Source organism: Paramisgurnus dabryanus, chromosome 14 (genome assembly GCF_030506205.2).
Source record: "Paramisgurnus dabryanus chromosome 14, PD_genome_1.1, whole genome shotgun sequence".
NCBI classification, from domain to species: Eukaryota; Metazoa; Chordata; class Actinopteri; order Cypriniformes; family Cobitidae; genus Paramisgurnus; species Paramisgurnus dabryanus.
In genome coordinates this window covers 35,682,723-35,706,987 of record NC_133350.1, presented here as the reverse complement: position 1 = coordinate 35,706,987, position 24,265 = coordinate 35,682,723, and the positions used below count along the sequence as shown (strand labels likewise).

The following is a 24,265-nucleotide window of genomic DNA, read 5'->3' as shown; positions in this document are numbered from 1 at the left end:
ATAATCACAACTCACCCACAGCACTCTGTACACATACTTTATGTGAATTTATGGACTAGACCGCCCGGCTTTGACTGCCTCGTGAGGCGGGTTGAGCGTTGTTCTCTCCACAGAGAAGACGGGTTAGTATAAAGTTTAATCAATGTAGCCCCTGTATGCTTGTCGTTACCTCTTCAGCTCACCCACGCTTCTTTTATCCGCAGGGCCAGATGACAAAACACACGGTTTCTCCAGTTGGGTTTTCCTGCCCGAGTTTCCGGTCGATCAGCGGCTCGCCCACACTTCTCTCGTCAGTGGGGCCGGGGACCTTCAACACACTTAGAATATACACCAGCAGCTCTTCTTATAAATGCTTCATCAAACACACATCCACCGTTACTCACGCTTCGTTGTCAGCCCGTTGATAACAATGCACTCGATGACTCAGTAGTAGCCCATGCACAAGTGAGATTGCCCAATAGTCTCTTCACCCGATCGTCTTCTACCTCTTCCGTCCCCAAGGGATCAATGTAGGTTGAGAAAAGCGGGTCTGCACAGCAGCAACACAGCGCACACAAAGTACACCAAAAGCACCCCGTCTGCTATCTTCAAAGGTCCTTTTGTACTCTGCCTTCTCTCCTCATTTGCCTATCATCAACCGCTGTCTTAATCGCCCCCACCTGTGTGCAATCGGGCTTGATTTAGACTTCGGGGAAACCCCGGGGATTCCGGTGTTCGGAATAAAACGTCCGGGCGGAACTCGTCTTCCACACTTTTAGTTCCGCTCGCATAAATCGTCACCCGGTGACAAGTAGATAAGATCACATTGAAGAATCTGAAATTATTTGACATGAACAGACCTGTAAAATACCTGCCACACCCAGTAAAGTAAATCCCATCTGTCAGTGATCTGTTCAATAGTGAATCTGTCCTACAGGCTGACATGAGTTGGCTGAAATCCAGCACAGGTTTTTGTGTGTGTTGATAAGCAGATTTTTGATAGTTATCCACTTATTCTGTTCATGTAAGTGCACTTACTTTGAGAGAAAGACTGTCACATGATTTGATTGACACGTAAAGTATCCAACAACACAGCAGTTCAGTGATTTTATTGTAAATTTTATCGTGAATTTGCATAAATATCTGGTTAATGTTTATTGTGGTATTTAGGAAATGTGGAAAATTAGAACCCCACCCCGATCGCTGCCCATGATCACAACGAGTCCCATATCCCAAATGTCATGATATTTGTGCTAGTGGAGCAAACCTGATCTCATTTCCAATTACCGTTGTGCCACTGAAACCCAGCAAGGCACACAGCCCGGCTCGAGTGGCTTTTTATTAGATTTGAGCTGTTACTGTATGTGTGGCAGGAAAAGATGAGAGAAGTAAATATTCATAGAGACAAATATACCAAGATAAAGGAAGAAAGAGTCGCTTTAGTTGGTTAAAAATAGTTATGTTCAGAAATGCCACATGTCTAATTAGTTCACAATAATTAAATTCTTGTTTCACAGGGACGTCTATATTTAGTAACTGTTATTGGGTGACATTCTATTAAGGCCTTCCTTTGTGTTTCATATATGAAAAACCCAATAATGTCACACAATTAATACATATTTTTACATTTACATTTTCTGGTACTTGGCTGGGTGTCAGAATCCTGCCAGATCCTTGTTTGTATTTAGATCTAGTTTAGCATGACAGGGTTCTGACAGTACATATGTTCTATGTGGGAGATGCGTGGTTTTAGTATTGGTTTATTCTGACCACACATTTCCCGGGTCTCGTCACTTTTTCCCCGATCCCTTACTTGTGATGATTTTCCAGGTGTATGTCATTTACTTTCTCCCTATTTAAGAGTCCTTGTGTGTGTTGTTCAGTACGGGTTCGTCTGTTGTTCTTTGTGATTCATGCCAGTCGGTGTCTTTAGTTTGTTCCAGTTACCAGTTCCTGTTTAAGTTAAGTGTAGTGTGTTTTAGTTGAAGTTCAGTGTTTTGTTTACATGTTATGTTTGTGTAGTTCTAGTGTTAGTGTTTGATCTGTTTGTTTGCCCCCTCGTGGGTTTTTGTTTTCTGTTTGCACTCAATAAATTGTATTTTGTATTTTTGCATCCGTGTCTGCACTTGGGTTCATTCTCCGTGTAAAATCCTGACAGTACGAACCCGTCATCACTGAACCCAGCGGACCGGTATGGATATTAACCAGTCCACCCAGCGAGCCACCCAGGCCCATTTATTGTTTGGTCTCCGCCAGAAGGGGGCCGACATCAAGACGTTTGCGTTTCAATTCCTCAAAGCAGCTGGGGGTTCTGGATTTAACAAGGCAGAACTTAAGACTGTGTTCAATGCTTGCCTCGACGAACCCCTCAACCTCAGCGAGATGAGGTTGCTGAGACCCCTGGGCTTTCCGGACATGGTAAATTTTCTGTTGAATCGACCTGAGCCCGGGGTCTCAGCCAAAGCCGCTGACCCAGCCCCTTTGCCTCCTGTCCCGAGGGGTCCCATCATGGGATCAATAAGGCTGGGAAGTTATGTTGCCCCCTCTCCGACCCCAGAGGGCTCTCTCTTACCTGTCTCAACTGGAGCTTTTCATTTTGTCCCGCTTTTTCCCATCATGGAGGATAGGGCCATGGGGGCTGTGGCACTAAGCGACCCGAGACCCTCCTCTCCTACCCTAGAAAGCTCCACTCCACCTGTCTCCCTCCTTGGAAAACGTGAGAGGAGGGTTTCGTGGGAGGCGCCATCCGAGGGGTCCTCATCTGAGTTTGCTGCTCCCAGCACCATGCTCACCTCTCCTGCCACAGCTTCTGCACCTCGCCCGAGGAGAAAGAAGAAGAGGAAGGGGCTGATGTCACAGCCTTCTCCATCTCTCACCAGGCATCCAGCGCAGCCTCAGCCGTCGGCTCAGCCGTCGGCTCAGCCGTCGGCTCAGCCGCCGGAGCAGCCGCCAGAGCAGCCGCCAGAGCAGCCGCCAGAGCAGCCGCCAGAGCAGCCGCCTACGCAACCCACGCAGCCACAGCCGTCGGGACCCAGAACTCATATCCCATCCAATCCTACCCAGTCTGGACCACCACCTTTTTTGAAATTTGTTGTTCCCCCCACCCCCCTCCCTTGTTTATTGTTTTTGTTATCCCACCCCAACCCATTTGTTATCTTTTCTTGTCTGCCTATGTTGTTATTTGTTATGTTGTCTTGGTCCTTGTCTGTTTGTCTGTCTCTCGTGTCTCGTGTTTAGTGTTCCCCTGAAGGCGTCTAGTATCCGCTCCTGAAGGGGGGGCTACTGTCAGAATCCTGCCAGATCCTTGTTTGTATTTAGATCTAGTGATTATTTTCCAGGTGTATGTCATTTACTTTCTCCCTATTTAAGAGTCTTTGTGTGTGTTGTTCAGTACGGGTTCGTCTGTTGTTCTTTGTGATTCATGCCAGTCGGTGTCTTCAGTGTGTTCCAGTTACCAGTTCCTGTTTAAGTGTAGTGTGTTTTAGTTGAATTCCAGTGTTTTGTTTACATGTTATGTTAGTGTAGTTCTAGTGTTTGATCTGTTTGTTTGCCCCCTCGTGGGTTTTTTTTCTGTTTGCACTCAATAAATTATATTTTGTATTTTTGCATCCGTGTCTCACTTGGGTTCATTCTCCGTGTAAAATCCTGACAGCTGGGGTTCTGCAGGGACCTGCCAAGACCTTGTCCTGCAGTTTTTAAGATGTTATGAGGGATTTTTAAGATGTTTCTATGTGGGTGCTAGGTTATTTTAAATGGATTGTCTGGACAGATGCTACGTAAATGCCTACTTGCCCAGGTCTAAAGAGCTGATTGTGTATTTTTCATTAGAGATTGTGACATTGTTAAATGTGACAAATTTACACTTCAATCTATGATCCTGTGTGAGACATTAAAGGGATAGTTCACCCCAAAATAAACATTTTAGCATCATCATTCATCCCTCATATTATTTCTAACCTGTGGTGCATTTTCCATACAATGACATAACTCTCTGTTCAACTACCATAGTATGATTCATCGACACCAACTAGCTAGTCATGGCTATTTCCCAAAAACACAGTAACTTTGTCACATACATATTGCTGTAAATAACAAAGATGTATTTTAGGAAAACATGTCTCCTAATTTTGTTTTAGTTCTCTGTTGTTTCAATTTATTTCCTGATGTTTCATTCAATCAGCGTTTCTTCTGACCACACCCTTAGCATACTGGAGCACATACTCGATGCGCATGCACACTCATTTATTCCCTTGACAAATTAAAAGATTTGTATATTTGGAATGATGTAGGCTATATGAAATGTATTGCATGTTGCTTGCTCATTTAAGTCAAGAGCGTGATCTACTGTATGTCTACATGTCATACTAACATGTGCTACTAAACACAGATCGAGAACTGTATTTATAACCACACTAGATTGTGAACGATAGCTTTTTCCCTTAAAATGAAAAAGAAAGAGCAGCTTGACAAATGCCTACATTTTTACAACTTTGATGGGGTGTAGTGAACTTACAGTGGTACAGTATAAGACTTTTAAGTAACTGGCAGGATCACAACACAGTGGAAAAAATGCTTTACATGTTTTATGTGCTAGATTGCACTTTCAGGCTAACCCATGTTTCTTTTTCTGGTTTAAAAGTCCACACTACTTAATAATTTACAACATATTGCAGACCTGCACTTTTTATTTGGCAGATACAGAATAGTAAAGATTGACTGGTCTTTTTTAAGGTACTATGTCTTTAAATAAGTTATTTATACTTTATATTAGCTACACAGGTTGGTTATAATTATTGTTTCTTTTATTAAGACACAGGTCATTCTTAACTCATTCATTGCCAGCCATTTATTGAAAAGTTGCCCACCAGCATTTTTTATGATTTTCACAAAATTTCACAAAATGCCTTTCAGGAAAATTTTCTTCTAAAAATATATAAACATACAAATATATCAGAAGAAAGAACAGACCCTCTGCCTTCAAGCAAACAATAAACAAACAAACAAAACGGGAAAAAACATTTTCATCCCTTTCTGTGTTTTTCTCTGCTTAAAAACTCTAAAATATGGGTATTTTTCTTAAAAAATAATTGCATTTTTGTGAAGGAATACTGTTAGAGATCAGATTCAGAAAGATTATCAAACTATACACAGAGTTTAAAATTAGTAAAAATTAGTTTAAAATTTTGCTTCAATATTCAATTTTCATATTGATATCTAAGTGAAGAGAATATTAACTCCTTTGGGAGCTGATCTTTCGAATATGGTAAGGAGCACCACATTCCCGTCGGACGCTAGAGGTATTCAGACACAGAGGAGCAACAATAATGTACAATATGTAAAAAAAGAATGTGTTTTTTAACCATTTGAACACATTGTATTACATCAAATACACAAAATACTTTAAAAATAAAAATATATACATCTTAGCAACATAATAGAGGCTCTTTAATAAACATCATTTATCATTTGTGTCTTATGGGTGTCATCATTCCTGATGTACATAGTATACCAGATTAGATTTGACAAGATTTGTTTAATGTGTTTTAAGACAATGTGCTTAAACATTGTCTTGTGTTTAAAACGTGCTTAAAGCATTATTTTAAATGGGCTACATCATAAAAAGGGTTTTGACCACACGGTTCTAACAGAAGTAAATTTTACTCTTTATTAAACACTTACATAGATCTATATGGGGAAAGCTATAATGATGAATTTATCCTTTGTGTGAAGACACAAAAGCATTGTACAATAATATTTTTTAAAAAGGATTTCTTGCATTGACCTTTGGCACTGTACATGTTCAGCAAAAAACATGTAGAGTTTTACCAAGTAATAACAGGGTTACTTTCTTTGAATTAAATCCTAGAGTGTCAAACCACAGGTTTCAGTTTTGAGTTTGTGATCAATGGATGAACGAATCATTCCAGTCCTTTACTGGAAAAAGCAGACATACAGAATCACAAAAATTTTCTCCCCAGCACCCAATTAGCTTGCCATTGTGTTATATAGGGGAGTGGTGGGACGGAGGGTCACGCTGAAAGAAAACAGATGCTTTACTCTATTTCCTCCTTCGGTCTCTTGACCGTAATCATCTGCAGTGAAGACCACCCGCAAGCACTCATCTCATGACTGGACCCTTTCCCACCCTCTGTGAATAAGAAACCATTCAGATTCCTTCTTCTAATCAAATTCAATGGGAAAAGAAACTGAATGTACAGTATTTGTTTATGATGTCATACTATTCTCAACAAACACCCTGGGGACAATCAGATCTGCATATATTAAATGAATAGTTCAACCAGAGTTCATCACAGTTCTGTCATTGTTTGCTCACTCTTATGTTTTCCAGCCACCTCTTCCTTGTCATTCTTTCTCATACAATGAAAGCAAATGAGGGTTGTGGTTGTCAAGTTGCAAAAGTAAAAGTGGTTCATACCACATGTCCCCTTTATTCCAAATCTTCGGTGGATATACAGTATCTTTGCGTGACAACTCCAATGTTGTTTGCTCTTAAAATCATCCAAATATATACTGTATACACATATGTGCCAGTTACACTTTAGGGCTTAAACACTCACCGAAATGGCCGAGCACCCACGGAAAAACAAGATATGCAGATATGCTCAGTTAATTTGAATTAAAATGCTTTTGAAATTCATAAGCCTGTCTGATTGGTAAGCTGTAATATCTATGATGCTTTGATAAATAAACTGAATTCTACTTTCCTTCTTTCCGGGGCCTGCAGGGCGCTCCCATAGCGTCTGCCGTTGCTAAGCAACCTAAGGATTGCGTGACATTGTGCCGAGCACCCAACAGTGGAAAATGTCTATCTATGTGTATATTTTTCTTCAAGCTAATAAATAACTAATGTTTTGTGTGGCATAACAGAAAGAAAATCATACAGGTTTGAATTAACAAGAGTTTGAACAAATGATAAGTAAATTGTAGTTTTGTGTGTACTGTTCCTTTAACCTCTGCAAATGTTTTTTTCACCATTCACTCTTGCTCTTCAATCCCTGATGGGCATAAACCAGTTAGATCTAGTTCATGTTAAGCCTTCTTAACTGTGTCTGGGCAAGCTTCCTGTCACAAACCCGTTGCAGTGATCGCTTTGCAATGACAGCGAGCCATTCTCCAGGAGCATAAGTCTGGTCATGTGACTCAGCCGCATGGCTTCATTCATATTGGGTGGATAAGTGCTGCCATTACACTCTCCTTTCTCTTGTGTTGTTCAGTTGTGTCTTGTGTCCTCACTAATGTGCTTGAACCTCTCTGAATGTCTATGTTGATGTAATGAAGGCCCTGGTCTCTCTGTCTCTCTGTCTCTCTCTCTCTCTCTCTCTCTCTCTCTCTCTCTCTCTCTCTCTGTGAATGGTTTCTGGTTGTGTGACGGGCTCATTGAGTTTACTGCAGTGCCGAATGACTAACTCTACTGCAGTGAGACTCATCCGTCAGGCTTTTACTCCCTCCACCCTTTACTGAACATAGCAGATACAAGACGTTCTCATACTACAGCCTGATGCTTAAATTGATCATAATCCATCACTAATTTCACAAGCAACTAACCCATAAAGGCCTGTTTCAACCTGATTTGACCCTTAGGCCAGTGTCAGTCAACTGGTTTTACATCAGGAAACAGATTATATATTGGATCAAGTAGCAGCATTTTGTTCCTTAGACACAAATGAGTCATGGTTGCCATACGGTAAGAGCATAGAGCTACAAAACAGATCTAGATAGCCTATCTTAAACAGTCTTGGTGTGTGCACACCAATTCGCATTACTAGATTTCTAGATTACTCAAAGGAGTATTTTATTAACATATTATTTTCTTGCACAAATAAAAACAATGTTCTATTTTTGGACATAACCACGTGTCAAACCGAACATGTCAATAAGCTCTTTTTTTTTTTTGGCCTGCACTTTTACTTGTGAGGAAGACGCGATTCAGGTGAATATTGCAGGTTTACTTCACCCAAGTTGCATAATTTGCATTGCCCGGTTCAAATTTGGGTCTTTTTGCGTCTTTGCATTGATGTAGTATGTAATGAAGTTGCACACTACCATTAGAATATGATGTGAATGAGTGCGTTCATGTTGAACTCTATGATTGCAGATTGATTACAGATATTGATATATTTGTCAATCGGGATTATGAATAAATGTTCATTCGGCATTATATGAAGAGTTATAAATCCTTTTTGAGTAATGTCGGTAAAATGTTATTTCTATATCAAGAAAGTGACAAGATGAAAACCATTATTTTCTGTTACAAACTTCCACATAGCATCTTTGGTTTTAAATAACATTCCATTCCACATTCCACAAATCCATTTTTAAAGATTTATTACAAAAACTAATGCTATAAATCTATTGAATCAATGTATAAATGTGCATTCAACTTTGCCATGTATTCATTTAGTTGACTAGTGGTATACACTGATTAAAAAAATAAACATTAATGACATTAATCAAAACACTTTGTCATATTAAGAACACTGTCATTGCTGCTGTTATACTTGGGACATCGTCGCCAAAGTTTTTTTGACAGCGATCATCTGTAAAATGTTTTTAGAGCTCGATTTTCATTGACTTCGAGTAAAATAGAGGAACGTTTTTCATAAGATCCCCTGGGGTCAATGTGTTAGCATGACAGGAGCTGTTGTCGTGTGAGAACAAACAACAGCCGGCATTTTTCAGTCTCCCGAGTGCCTCTCACGTAAATTATTAGATTTTGATGGCTTACATTACTTCCCCACCACAGGTTTTTAATGCCATCAAAAGTATTATATTGTTTTCGTTTGTTTGTTGATCACGAAGTACAAAGTAAATGAGGAAAACTAGGATTCCATGTATTTAAAGCACCACCATTATTGTTAACAATGCGTGGAATTGTGCGGCGTGATTGGTTAAGTGGATTTATTGCATTTTGCAGAGAAGGAAGACTGGTGTTGGTGTTAGAAAAGATGACAGAATAACATAGCGGATATCGGATTTCCCATAAAATAAAGAATTTACCTTTAATACCGATCAGACAATACTGATTTTGGCGGTATTTTTTTATGGCGTTTATCGCATTTTGGAACCAAACTCTTCATTTGTTTATTATGCATGGATGGTATGTAAATCAGTCAACAAGAGGATATACACTGAACAGACTTTTACAAAAAGTAAACAATGAACTAGGCATAACCTGATAGCTCAGGTCAAAAAGACGTAGTATTTAATGTATTAAAAATATACTTAAAATACAAATAGTATGTTTATAATACATTTGTATTTCCAACATGCTTATTTGAAGTGTATTAAAAATACATTAAATTGCATTTAAACATATTTTTTAAAAGTATACTAGAAGTACATTTGTAATAAATATATACTTAAGTACATTTTTAAGAAATATGCTAAACTTAAGAATATTTTAAATGTATTTATATTAAGTGTACTAGAAGTACATTGGTAATAAATGTATACTTAATTACATTTTTAAGAAATATGCTAAACTTAAGAATATTTTTAATGTATTTATATTAAGTGTACTAGAAGTACATTGGTAATAAATATATACTTAATTACATTTTAAAGAAATATGCTAAACTTAAGAATATTTTTAATGTATTTGTATTAAGTGTACTAGAAGTACATTGGTAATAAATATATGCTTTATTACATTTTTAAGAAATATGCTAAACTTAAGAATATTTTTAATGTATTTATATTAAGTGTACTAAAAGTATGCTGGTAATAAATATATGCATAATTACACTTTTAAGAAATATGCTAAACACAAATGTACTTCTAGTGAAGTTTTAGTATATTTGGATAAAACATACTTTTTTCAAAACATGATTCATTAATTGTAATAAGCTAACATTGAACTTTCCTCAAGCCTTTCAACATTATATCATTCCGATTGCACAATAAGCTATTTTTTCAAAGATTTGCTTAAAATCTTACTTGTTTAATTTCAAAATCTTACTTGTTTAATTTCAAACAACACACGTGACACACGTGACTAAACCTGATTGGTTGTTGTCATAGTAAAACGTCACGGTGCTATTTGAAACTTGTTCAGTTTAGTTCAGTTGTTCACGGTGCATGCGGTTGCTTGCATTAAACGTAAACTGTTAAATTAGATGGCGACTCTGCATTAAACGTATTTATTTAATTAATCGGCGATCATATTTCACCAGAGGACTAAGATAAAACAACTCGATTTAAAATATGAGCAGTTTTAGTTGATCTGACGTTGAGGGAAAAAGTATTTCGCTTTTTGTTTGGAGATGAACGAGACAACACGAGGGTAAGTGATGACAGATTTTCACATTTCTTTATTTAGTTAACTATTAAATAAGTAAAACATTACATTACATTTAACCCAGCTTCTTTATGTAACGTTATGTCTGTGTTGCGTGTGGTAATTGGAACATCTTTATTTTCTGACTATCGTTAGGCATTTCTCTTAAGCATTTCAGAAATCATTAAAACCTTTCATTTTTTTTTAGCACAGCGACATAAATATGACCAACCAGATCCCAAGTAGACAGGAACAAATGAAGATATAGCGCATAGAAAGACTTATTCTTGGTGGTAAGTTTGTTGTTGCTATTTGATTTCACGTTTAAGTTTTTCTAATGTTTCTCTTGCAACGCTAACGTTAGTTTAAAATGAATGTTTGAGCTGTCTTACCTGAAAATACCATGATATGACCATATGGTTATTATAACTCCAGTAATGTTCAATGGCTAATGTTTATATCAGTTCAATCTTGACAACCTTATTGTCTTTTTGTTTATTTTTAAATGTATTTCTAATTACATATGGACACAAAAATGACATTGTAAGAAGGGATACTTTTATGAGAGATTGTAAAACTGCCGAGGCTGGGTTTGATTATATTATATTGTCTTAATATATTGTACTCGGGGTAAGTAAATCTTAAAACGAAAACAAATCAATAATCATCATTTACCTGCCTGTTGTTTTTCAGATCAACTGCTATTGACATTTTTGAATCGGGGCAAATGTGGAGTGAAGAAAAACGTTTGCAACACATCCATTCCAGGTGGCTAATTTCTGTCCTTTTGAATTATTCTTGTAAAAACCGTTTTTTTTTTTATTGTAAAGCTGTAAGGGACTTGGCCTAGTCATCCTTGCATATACCATTTGGCAGGGCACCAGACTAACTTTTTTTACTAGGAGCACAGTGGCCCCCAACTGAAAATTTTAGGGGCGCAACCAGAAAATTTAGGGGCACACACGGTAAAACAACATGCTAACCAAATATTCACATGTCTACTAATTTAGACTGTATTACTAATAAATACTTTAATTATAGATTCAGAAAGTACAATGTGCTGTTTCAGATTAGTGTCATATCCACTGATCTATATAAATGACTGGATTGCACATGACGTCACACTTGTGAAGCCACCGCGCCGCCATGTTGGTATACCCAAAAGTTCTATTTAATCAATGGACTTTATCAGATTTTAATGATAAAACATCACTTTACTCGTCTTCGTTTTTATATCTGAAGTTACCCTGTACATTATTACAACACAAACGTCCAAAGCATGTAAATAGTTATTTACTGAAAGTTGTACATTTTGCATTTTAAACAGTTATTATACATTCATCTTTATTACAGTATCAGATCAGCAGACAGACCGCAGCATATTTAGTATTAATGACAATAAACGTGCTCATTCTGAAATCTAAATAAATAATCATGCTTTGTACAGTATGTGCATGCAATAATTTGCTAGTTTTGTAATTTTGTTTGTCAGAATCCTGCCGGATCCTGTTGGTATTTTAGTCTAGTTTAGCATGGCAGGGTTCTGACAGTACATATGTTCTTTGTGGGAAGTGTGTGGTTTTAGTATTGGTTTATTTCGACCACGCATTTCCCGGGTCTCGTCACTTTTTCCCCGATCCCTTACTCGTGATTATTTTCAGCTGTATGTAATTTACTTTCTCCCTATTTAAGAGTCCTTGTGTTTGTTGTCCGGTGCACGTTCGTCTTGTTTCATGCCTTGTCCCATGCTTGTTTCTTGCCCTGTCGGTTCCAGTAAGTTTTGTATTTATTTAAGTATTGATCTGTTTAATGTGTTGAAAGTCATTGTTAGTTTTTGTTAAGTTTAGTGTTAGTTTAGTGTTGTCTTCCCTTGTCTTGTTTTGCCCCCTCGTGGGTTTTGTTTTCCTGGTTTTTCCCCTGTTTTATAATAAATTCCCTTTTTGTTACGTCCGCATCTGGGTTCGTGTTTTGTGTTCCCCGATTCCTGACAGAACGAACGTGCCAGAAAAGAACCCAGCGGACATGTACACCGGTACTCGCCTGGCGAGACGGGGAAAGGGTTGCCGCCCCGCATACGAGTCGGGTTACGAGTCTTATGACCCGCTCGTATGCGGACCCGTAGCCAACGTCAGGTGGAACCCGACCCGAACCGCCGAACCCCATCGACTCCCGCCCATCCGGGAGGGAAGGACCGTCGGGATGTGGGGGTTCGGCGACCCTGAACTCTCTCCTCTGGCTCCAGAGAGCCGCTCCCCGCCTACGTCCCTTCGAGGGAAGCGTGAGAGGAGGATCTCCTGGGAGTCTTCGTCTGGGGGGTCCTCCTCCGACTTAAGAGCACCACCACATCCTCTATCTGCTCCGCGACCTCGAAGGAAGAACAGGAGGAAGGGGGATCTTACCCAGCCACCAGAGCGGCCAGAGCGTCTAGAGCGCCCAGAGCCGTCGACGCAGCCGCCAGAGCGTCCAGAGCGCCCAGAGCCGTCGACGCAGCCGCCAGAGCATCCAGAGCGCCCAGAGCCGTCGACGCAGCCGCCAGAGCGTCCAGAGCGCCCAGAGCCGTCGACGCAGCCGCCAGAGCGTCCAGAGCGCCCAGAGCCGTCGACGCAGCCGCCAGAGCGTCCAGAGCGCCCAGAGCCGTCGACGCAGCCGCCAGAGCGTCCAGAGCGCCCAGAGCCGTCGACGCAGCCGCCAGAGCGTCCAGAGCGCCCAGAGCCGTCGACGCAGCCGCCAGAGCGTCCAGAGCGCCCAGAGCCGTCGACGCAGCCGCCAGAGCGTCCAGAGCGCCCAGAGCCGTCGACGCAGCCGCCAGAGCGTCCAGAGCGCCCAGAGCCGTCGACGCAGCCGCCAGAGCGTCCAGAACGCCCAGAGGCTTCGACGCAGACGCCAGCGCAGCCCCAGCCATGTGCGCCGCCAGCGCAACCCCAGCCTTGTGCGCAGCCAGCGCAACCCCAGCCTTGTGCGCAGCCAGCGCAACCCCAGCCGTGTGCGCCGCCCGCGCAACCCCAGCCGTGTGCGCCGCCCGCGCAACCCCAGCCGTGTGCGCCGCCCGCGCAACCCCAGCCGTGTGCGCCGCCCGCGCAACCCCAGCCGTGGGCGCCGCCCGCGCAACCCCAGCCGTGGGCGCCGCCCGCGCAACCCCAGCCGTGGGCGCCGCCCGCGCAACCCCAGCCGTGGGCGCAGCCCGCGCAACCCCAGCCGTGGGCGCAGCCAGCGCAACCCCAGCCGTGGGCGCAGCCAGCGCAACCCCAGCCGTGGGCGCAGCCAGCGCAACCCCAGCCGTGGGCGCAGCCAGCGCAACCCCAGCCGTGGGCGCAGCCAGCGCAACCCCAGCCGTGGGCGCAGTCAGCGCCACCCCAGCCAGACTTTGCCATTTTTGGCCATGGTCATCCCTGGACTCTCCCGAAGTCCACCCAGACTCTTTCCCCACCCTCCCACCCTGGACCACCCCCTATGAACTTTTGTGTTCCCCCACCCCCCCTCCCTTGTTTATTATTTTTATTGTCCCATCCCAATCCAGTCATTGTTATGTCTTGTTTGCCCCTAATGTTATTTGTTATGTTTTCATGGTTCATGTCATGTATGCAGTCCGTCTTGTCCCGTGTTTAGTGTTCCCCCTTCGAAGGCGTCTAGTAGCCGCCTTTTGGAGGGGGGCGTACTGTCAGAATCCTGCCGGATCCTGTTGGTATTTTAGTCTAGTTTAGCATGGCAGGGTTCTGACAGTACATATGTTCTATGTGGGAAGTGTGTGGTTGTAGTATTGGTTTATTTCGACCACGCATTTCCCGGGTCTCGTCACTTTTTCCCCGATCCCTTACTCGTGATTATTTTCAGCTGTATGTAATTTACTTTCTCCCTATTTAAGAGTCCTTGTGTTTGTTGTCCGGTGCACGTTCGTCTTGTTTCATGCCTTGTCCCATGCTTGTTTCTTGCCCTGTCGGTTCCAGTAAGTTTTGTATTTATTTAAGTATTGATCTGTTTAATGTGTTGAAAGTCATTGTTAGTTTTTGTTAAGTTTAGTGTTAGTTTAGTGTTGTCTTCCCTTGTCTTGTTTTGCCCCCTCGTGGGTTTTGTTTTCCTGGTTTTTCCCCTGTTTTATAATAAATTCCCTTTTTGTTACGTCCGCATCTGGGTTCGTGTTTTGTGTTCCCCGATTCCTGACATTGTTATCTTAACTTACAAGTTACCTAAACTTATTTAGAGATATAACGCTGACCGTCACAGTGTAGCTGAATGTCAAAAAAAACTTTATTTATACCCGTGTCATTAGCAAATGCAGCAGACACACTCACTTTAACGGTTTTTTATAAATCCATTATCCTGCCCGATTAAAACATAAACATTGCAAATAACACCAGAATTAACAAATAATTAACGTACACATATCCTAAAAATTAACCTTGTGTAACTGATACGCTGTAAAGGGGGTAAATTTTGATCATGATTTTGAATGGAAGTCAATGACGCTCTCTGCCGGTTGGGTATACCAAGATGGCGGCTCGAACTCTGCGCTGGCTTCACCTCACGCAGTTACGTCAAGCGTCAGGGTTCCCGCGGGGTCTTAAAAAGTCTTAAAAAGTCTAAAATTCAGAATGTTAAATTTAAGGCCTTAAAAAGTCTTAAAAACACCCAGATTTTTATCCCAGGTCTTAAATTTAATTTACCCAAGTCTTAAATTTCTTACCTCTTCGCTGAAGAACTAACTTAATCAGTGGCGGAGGCAGAAAGTGTATGATGGTGGGTCTCTAAAAAGAAACTTTCCGCCCTTTGTCATAATCCACGCAAATCGTGCCATAAGGTATATTTCAGGTGTTGTGATCTGACTGTTTACTGTGGGTTTGGCGAGAAACAATCCTTAAACTTAGTTCTGTATAAGCAAAAATCTTTTTCGGGGTAATTTAAAAGCCCGTGGCTTACCTGAGCATTTGCCAGGTTCTGAAACATAGAGGACACAGAAGCGAACAAAAATCAATGCTGCTTTATTGAAAATCAACTTAAACAGTCGGGCCGTCGAGTCACGAGCCACCAACAGCGTGTCAACTTTAGTGTTATACAGTTTTATATTTTAGACTTTAATATTGCCCTTTGCTGCGATGCACTTGAACCTAACGCTTTTCCCTTCAGCTCTCCACAAACAGCAGCGATTGGCAGACGGAAAGCAAGAAAGTACCGTAATAAACCATATATTTCAAAAAAGTGCAATTATCTTCTTTTAGGAACAATTCAAACTTTTTGATTGCGCAAATGCTTCAGGAGTTACGGTTAAATGAACAGCGGTAGAATCAGAGCCCTTTCGCATAGGCAGGCTGCTGCATACGGCATTGCCTGGTTTATTTAAGTTAACTGAGCATTACATTCCCAAGTCATAAGCATATTACAACAAGTAACGATTAACTAAGAATAATAATCAATGTTTTAAAGTTAATTTCAAAGTTAATATTCTGAAATAAGACCGTTTTTATGACGTATCCATCTTAGAAATGCGACCCTTCGGAGGCTTCAGCCTTCGGATTGAAAAACGGTCTTAGTGGATAACGTTAGCAACACACATCAAACAGCCTTTTAATGGTAAATTTCATTTTCTTAATGCAGATTAATCCGTTATTTTGTAATTAGAGAGGCTATTAAACCTGATGGCGGTATATAGTGCATATTTATGCATAAAACGTATGAGTGGAGTGTTTTTTTTGGCTCTGTGATTCTGTATTCAATTAAATGCAATACATTAATTTATTAATAACTTGTATTAATAAAATGCATATAGTAATGCTTTTAGGGATTAATAATAATTAAAAGCGATCTTTTGTTCTTTGTATATTTATAAACAGGCACAAGATATATACACAGCACACAGTCAGTTGTACATTAAACATTATGGGGAGGTTTCCCGGGCAGGGATTAGCTTAAACCAGAGTCGTATAATAATAGAGTTACGACACTCACATAGACGTCCGTTGTAAGAATGGAATGCGGAAGTAACAGCGTTTCATATAGTGACCGGTAGTGACGCATAGTTCCAAACGCAGCACTGAAGCCCATTCATTTTAATGGCACCTGCTGGTAAATCGATGAAATTACCGTTTCTCTTTACATTTTCGGACATTTCATTAATATAGTCAACAGTGATATTTTATGAACTCTGCTGTAGGTAATGATTATCGTTAATAATAACTAGTAAATTTTTTATATTTTAATGAGTTGTGTATAATGTGTGAATAATATAGATTTAATGGTTTAATATTTTATTACTGGTGGCCATCTACTTTATACTTATCTTTTTTATATATTATGAGTAACACTAGGGGGCAACAGCGACAAGCTAAATGCCTTATAAGAAAGTCACACTGCTTCACAATGCTGCTATGTGTTTCTTGTGTTTGGTAAGTAATACGAGTGATGTATCCTCGAAAATCATGTATAATTATATTAACATTTAATGTGTACTATAAATACAATTAAATATGAATTTAGTGTGTTTCTGTTATGCTTGACTGTTACAAATAACCCCGTTGGCGATCTTTTTTTGTAATTTTAATATAGTAAAAGTGTAGGAATTATGTTTTTAGCAGATTGATAGCCATTTATATAGCCATAATTTGCTACAAAAATAAAAGATAAACTGTGTTGCTGTAGTTGGTATAGATAACCACAGTTATCTTTGGGTCACAATTAACTGTTTATAACTGATTTACTGTATTTCCATCACTCCCTAGTAAAAAAACGTTATAAACATAAGTATAGTGATCAATTCCCATTACAAGCTTATATTTACCTAAAATAGCTCAAAACCTATGCAAACAGATTGACAGCCCTGCTTGGTTTGGAACTGTAGAACGTTACATGAATCACGTGACCGCGCGACGGCGAGATCAAAGCGTTTCGTAACTCTGTTATTATACGACTCTGGCTTAAACCAGGACTAGGCCTTAGTTTAATTATGACATATAACACAGCTCTTTGCCTCTAACTCAATGTATTTCAATGGCTCACTATGAGCCATTTTTGGGCTTCCATTGTCAGAAGTCTCTTCCTAAAGGGCTATGGGTAAAATTTGTCGGTGCCAACACTCGCGGTCTAATAGAGTTAAGCATAATGTATTTCCATGTATTTTGATTATCTGTTTTAAAACGGCGTTCATTTTATATTTTTCTATAACTGAATCAATAAAAATAGAACGTTTTAAGAATTGCTGAGATCATTTGAATGCTTCTAGTAATGTGTCGTGTTGGTCTTAAATTTTACTCATAATGGTCTTAAAAGGTCTTAAAAAGGTCTTAAATTTAACTTGCTGAAACCTGCAAGAACCCTGAGCGTTCTATGCGCAATCCAGTCATTTATATAGATCAGTGGTCATATCACAAAAAAAAGGTCAAATTTGCTGGTCGCACATGTGCGACCGGATGTAAAATTCAGTGGCACACTCTCAAATTTAGGTGGCAAAATGCCACCATTTGATAGCAGTCTGGAGCCCTGTTTGGCATCATTTCTGATTTCCTTAAATCTCCTTAAACAGAGGTGAACCTTAAGTTTGCAAGACCACAATAGACAAACAATGGAAAATGATCTAGGTTCAAATAAAACACAATTATCAATGTAAAACATATCCTGTAATACACACAGGTTGCTTTATTTCATGAGCCTGTTCTAATCCTATCTTCATTCCCACTTGTAGAGTGCTTTGACAGATAAAACTGACACGCTTGATGAGGACACAGTCAAGCTTTAAAAGGTAAACTGAGAAGTTAACAAAACTTCCATACATGCATATCTATGCCAATTTATTTTAAACATGGATATCCAAATGTTCATTCATTATTGGTTAATTGGTATATTCTGTTTCCTTTTCACAGCCCGTGTGATAAAGCAGTCTTCAATTACTACGGTGTCTGAATTGCAAGAAGAAGTCACCCTCCACTTAAACATGTGACATCTAAACTGTTTTGTGTTTTAGTTCAGCTTTTTATAGGTTTATCTTAAGTTGGTTAAAGGCAGAGTGCACTATTTTTGAAAGCCAATGTTAACATTTGAAATTACCTAAACAAACATGCCTCTACCCCAATAGAATCTGGACCTTCTTTTGATAGAGCCACCACACACATACGCAACCCCGGCAAGGGTGTCGGTTAGTAGACACACCCCTTACTGCTGGTTGGCTACAAGTGTGTTTTGGTAGTCGGCCCAATTTCCTTTTCCAAAGCGTTTTTCAAACATTGTGCACTCCGTCTTTAAATTGCACTTAAAACATTTATTTTTCAGTAACTTTTTATGCAGAGAATTACATTATGATTATTATATAATCATTGCTTATGAATATTTAGTGATTGCATATTCATAGTGTACTTTTCATTAATACATTTAATGTTAATGTTGTACAATTTGATAGAAGTAGCTCTGTAATTGCATTTCTCTGATATTTGTTTTATATGTTTCTCTTTGGTCAAGAGATTATGTATGTCTCTGTGCTTGATTAATTTACTTTAGGTATTTTTGTAATGTACACAACACAATATGAAGTATATTAAATTGTTCTGTATTCAAAATCTGTGTATGTGTCTTAAAATTTAATGATTTTAATATAACATTTTAAATATTAAAAACAGCTTTATAATAAAATAGAAGTGTAATGCTAATACATTTCTATTAATGTAATGCTAGTATATTTCTAATATGCTGAAGTACTATTAAAGTGTTCTTAAAGCACAGTTAAATTAAGCTTTAAATGTATTCTAACTGTATTTTTAAGTGTATGAGAAGTGCATTTCAAATGAATTTTAAAGAAGTACACTTAAATTGCACTAAATATATTTGAAGTTGTTCCAATTTAACACAATTTCAATATATTAAATATAATGCAAATAGATTAAAATTGACTTTAAATATATCTTGAAATGCATTTAATATATTTGAAGTGGGTTCAATATAACACATTTAATATGCATTTAGTATAGTAGCTTTTAAATATATTAAGTATGTCCCAAAAAATACTATTTAAATATATTTCTTTTTCACCTGGGAGGACTTCAATAACATGATAGATAACAAAATACACTAGCATACAACACAAGACAGCAAAAACAAGGGCATTTAATAAGGAAGCAAATCAAAAGGGGAACAGGTGACATGAGTGAAACAATAACCATGGAATTAACAAGAAACGAGGGGACAGGGTCAGGAGACGGGACAAGGGAGCACACAGCCCAACAAAATGGTCATGTGCTACCACACAAAACATGGGTCTGTCATGATCCTGCCTCAAGACTAGAGTAAAACAAGAACAAGAGGGCAGAATCATAACAATAGCACTTCATGACAACTGTGAGAGGGTGATTTTTTTGTCACCAGAGGTGTATAATACTTAAGTATTTTAGTTACATTTTCCAAGCTTTATCTTGGGGAAAAAGTTACTTTTCTTTACTAAAAATTTTTCACTACATTCTAAAGCATAGACTCATACTGTGTATTCATTATATATTGCATCTTTAAATTGATTTAATGCCTAATTACATAAAAATTGTGTACTTTTACTTTCTTGAGTAAAAATAATTTTTACTAAAGTAAAAGTACAAAAAATTACTAGATGTTTAATGTACTAAATATTAAATATAAACCAAAAACTTGAAATTATGAAATGTAGTGGAGTAAAAATTATGATAATATGCTTTGGAATGTATGTTTTCCAAACAAAAACACGAATAAAATACGAATAATTGAAAATTTACTTTTATGTAGAAAGTGCTAAAAAACAACATTATTTACATAGAAAAAAAAACGAAATACATGCTTTTCTAGTTTTGTTTGACATAGAACAACAAACATTCAGACATTCAGATCAGCACAAAACATAAAGAAAATGTTTTCTTCCGACCTACGGAGAGCCTTAGCGGTGACTCACTAAAGTACAGGGTTACAACTCAGAAACATGAGCCAAATAGCAGTGAGGCAGAAAAAAGATGATTTATTGGCCTTTTTATGGTACGTTTTCTAAGAAAACCACTCCATTTCATTTTCCTGTAATTATATTCATTTCCTTCTGATATCATGAAAATGATTTTTTTATGATAGGGGGCCACAAACTGAACTCAAACTTTTCGGACACACTGCTGTATTTACAGGAAAACCAGCAGGAACTGATTACAACTGTTCTGTATATTCTGGTATGATCACTACTCTTTGATAAGATGAGATGTTTCAACAAACTTTGTAATATTCAAATTCAAATTTAAGCAGACTACACCCAGTAATACTTAATCTGGAGACACAGAGCTATCCGCTGAAATCAAGTAGAAACATTGTAACTGTATTTGAGGAGCTCAGATGCAAAAGCCCCTAAACGCAAACTCCCTCCAAAATGAGATAATTATATTGACCAAATGCTTTCGGCACGTATTATACACCCATCAAATACTTACTTCAAATCTACCTAATCCTTGCCTCATACCATTCAGAAATACCGATTTGACAGTCTATATGCTGATTTACAAGAAAACATGTCAGACGAATCTAAAATTTCATGCAATTTAACAAAACTAAATCTGTACAGAGATTATAATCATGCAGACTTGGTTAAAGTACAAGTAAGTTGCTCACAAACATGACACAGAGGAAAATATTACTGCCCATTGGTTGCTCTTTTACAGCTGTATTTCATGCAGGGGTCAACATCGTCTGATATGTTTCTCCTGAAATCCCATAGAAGCAATTAATATAAACACAAATAAATCATTTATTTAAGCTATAATAGTTTTAAAGTGATGAAAATTCTTTCATTATTTTTTCATCCTCATGTTGTTCTAAATCTGTATTTTTTTATTTGTATTTTGATGAACACAAAAGAAGATATTTTGATAAGCACATAGCTGATTGTTATCCATTGACCTTCATAGTAGGAAAACAAATATTATGGAAGTATTGTGATAAATGATGAAGAAGATATTTTGATAATTGATGGTGAGCACACAGTTATACATTGAATTGCACCCTATTAGTTTTTCTTCTATGAAAGTTAATGGTTACAATCACCATCATTTATCAAAATATCTTCTATTGTGTTCTGTTATTCAAGAGAATAAAAAGGTTTACAATAACATGATGATGAGAAGATGATGACAGAATTTAGATATTTGGGTGAACTATCCCTTTAAGCTATACAATAAATGAGTAAGCACACATAATATGGTCAAATAGTTACACATTACATAGTAAACGTGTAACAAACACATTTTGCTTAGTATTTGCTTAAATGATCACATGATGTCACATGATGATCCTGAAGCATGTTTGCATTAGACTGTAAATATTGATTATTGGAGGAATAGGTTGTACTCTGAAAATGACATCACTTTTAAAGAATGAATATTTTACGATCAAAAATTTTGGTCAGAGATTTTTCTGCGAAATAAAAAGTGAGTAGGTATCTTTCTGAGTCAACTTCCTCTGTTCACTTCCACATTGGAAAGTCCATACTCTGCAAATACATGATTACTATCGGTAAATGTTGAGGTGTCCTAGAAATTCCAGGTAACATTCTTCTAAAGTAACCCAATGTTCTTAACCACAGACATCAAATTCCTCTTTTTAAAGGATCTCATAATACAGTACAAGGTTCAACAATATAAGACCAAACAGCTTTATTACTTTAATTCAATTGTATGAAGAATATTTGTATTGTTAGAGGTGTGTAACAATGTATTTAAAATTTTCTACAGGAAAAAAATGTAATGGCTAAGTAAATGTTTACTGAATTTTAATTTTTGCTTGGCCTATTCCTTTATTTCGCATCAATCTGCTTGATAATAAATAACAGTTAATTCACTATAAAAAAGGCTGAGTTATTTTCATCTCAACACATTGGGTTGGGTTGTTTTAACCCATTGTTGTGTCAAATATAAAATTGCAAAGGTTAATTTTACACAATGGTTGGGTTCATACCTTTTTACCCAATGCTGTGTAGAAATAAACCCAGTCTTTAATGTAGTTGGCACATGTTGTTGGTGTTTTTTAACAGTGATATACAAAGTGACTACTATAGGTATATCACATGATATATTTGTTACTATATTATATATTTTACACTGCATTGACAACATCAATTTTTTATCAATTAGTAGTGCTAGGTGCTTAAAAAATCCTTCAACCTGAGAAACATCACATAAACCAATTTCACATTTTCTAATGCTCAAATGTTCTTCTCTCAGTCAGGACTCCATTTTTAGAGTTGTCAGGGCCCACACACCCAGCGTAGGCGAAGTTCTCCGTGCCAAGGCAAGTGCAGGTCTAAACCCTGTAATCTAAAGCTTCTTTCATCACTGCACCTCTGACTCATGCATTTCACATGTATTTGTATAGCGCTTTTTACAATGCGCAACGTTTTAAAGCAGCAACCAACAACACTTTTTGCCAGAGATCCCCCAACTCCCCTCTCTCCAGCATCATCTAACACAAGTGGGTTGTGTTGCGGTAGGCCCAATAAACCAGTCATCAAAGATATCCTGAGTTGACTCTAACCCTAACTTTATAAAAACATGGAGCAAATACAATGGTGGATTGGCATTGTGGGCTTGTTAAAACAGTAAAATTACAGGTCAAGTTTAAAGTTGGACGGATACGGTCAAAGTCTGAGCCAAACTACATGATTGTCTGAATGTTGTGGTTAGTTTTGGCAAGAAAAGGGTGATTGCCTGAGCTTTTAGTTTTAGAATGACTCGTAGGCCGCCGGTAATCCCTGAAGAATCCACTGTTCCTTTTTCTTGGGTTTGGGCTTACTGTACTTTTGTTATGAGATGCAGATGTTTCTGATTACCTTTGGTCTTTCCCTGCTGGTGTTGATCACTCGGCCTCTGGTGGTCTGGTTTGTTGGTTTTAGAGCAGTTTTGGACACTTGACAGTGTGGAAGACCAGCTGGTGGGTTACTTAAGTTCAGAACAGAACTATCATCTAATGTGTATCATAGAGATACAACGTTGTTATCCATTGCCTACACAAACTCCCCTGTTAATACAGAACCATTATTAATAGAGATATCGGTTGATAAAAGCAATATTGGCTGATAGTTTAAAACAGCTGATAATCATGGTTGATCCTGTCAATCAAAAGGGAACATGCAATGGAAAATGCAAAAATAATGCATTGAAATCATCTGGTAAATTGTTCTCTTATATCTACATAGAAGGTTTGTGGCTTTATTAAGTGCAAAAATAATCCAGAGTCAGTTTTTCATGGCCATTTATTTGCCTTCAGAATTAAATGGTCTATTAATACCTTATTTGAAATGGTCATGAATAATAATGTTAAGCTCTGCTCTGATTGGCTGTTTCTTAGAGCAGCTCGTTCAGTAGCTCTGTGTGTGTGTGTAAACAGATCTTATGTTTGAGTCTGTATCAGATGAATATACAGATTTTGAGGAATAATCAATTGGAGATTGTTAATGGACGTTTATGAGTGTTAAGTTTGTGTTTTTTAGTGTGGACCTGCAAAACATAACTGAAACGTCAATAGTAGAAATTCAGCCTAAACGCTATAGCATTAACTAGCAAATAGCGATAACTCAGCAGTCACAACTTTGTTTTTAGCATTGTAACAACATTGTAACAAATTTTATGTGTAATTTAATGTTGGGGCGTACATCACGACTGCAACGGCACAGTTGGTGTTATGTTGAGATCTGAGGTCTGTTTTCGCAGCAGTTTTTTGCATGCACAGGGTTTACATAAGAAGAAGGAAACAATCGTGTTTGAGGCTCACAATATGTCATTACCATGTAGAGAACTCTTATTATTCATCTATGCCGATGTCACACGGTGACGATCTTTCCAGGGGTGGAACCAAAATTAGGAACGTTTGGTTCCGACCGGAAGTGTTTCCGCCCGGACCGGAAAAGACGAACACCGGACTTCCGGTAAGCGCCGCGAGCGGGAAAATCAGCGAATTACACACAGGTGTGTGTAGTTAACATTAGCGGTTGATGATTGGAATAAATGACGAGCAGGGCAGTAT

At 38.5% G+C, this 24,265-nt stretch overlaps 1 long non-coding RNA gene across 1 annotated transcript; it reads left to right on the top strand.

Moving 5' to 3' along the window:
* Nucleotides 1-9,602: 9,602 nt before the first annotated feature.
* Nucleotides 9,603-19,116, top strand: LOC135758140 (uncharacterized). The gene is made up of 4 exons (XR_010536444.2): nt 9,603-10,569; nt 10,970-11,044; nt 17,946-18,002; nt 18,124-19,116. It is a non-coding gene; the product is annotated as an uncharacterized lncRNA (long non-coding RNA).
* The last annotated feature ends 5,149 nt before the right edge of the window (nt 19,117-24,265 follow it).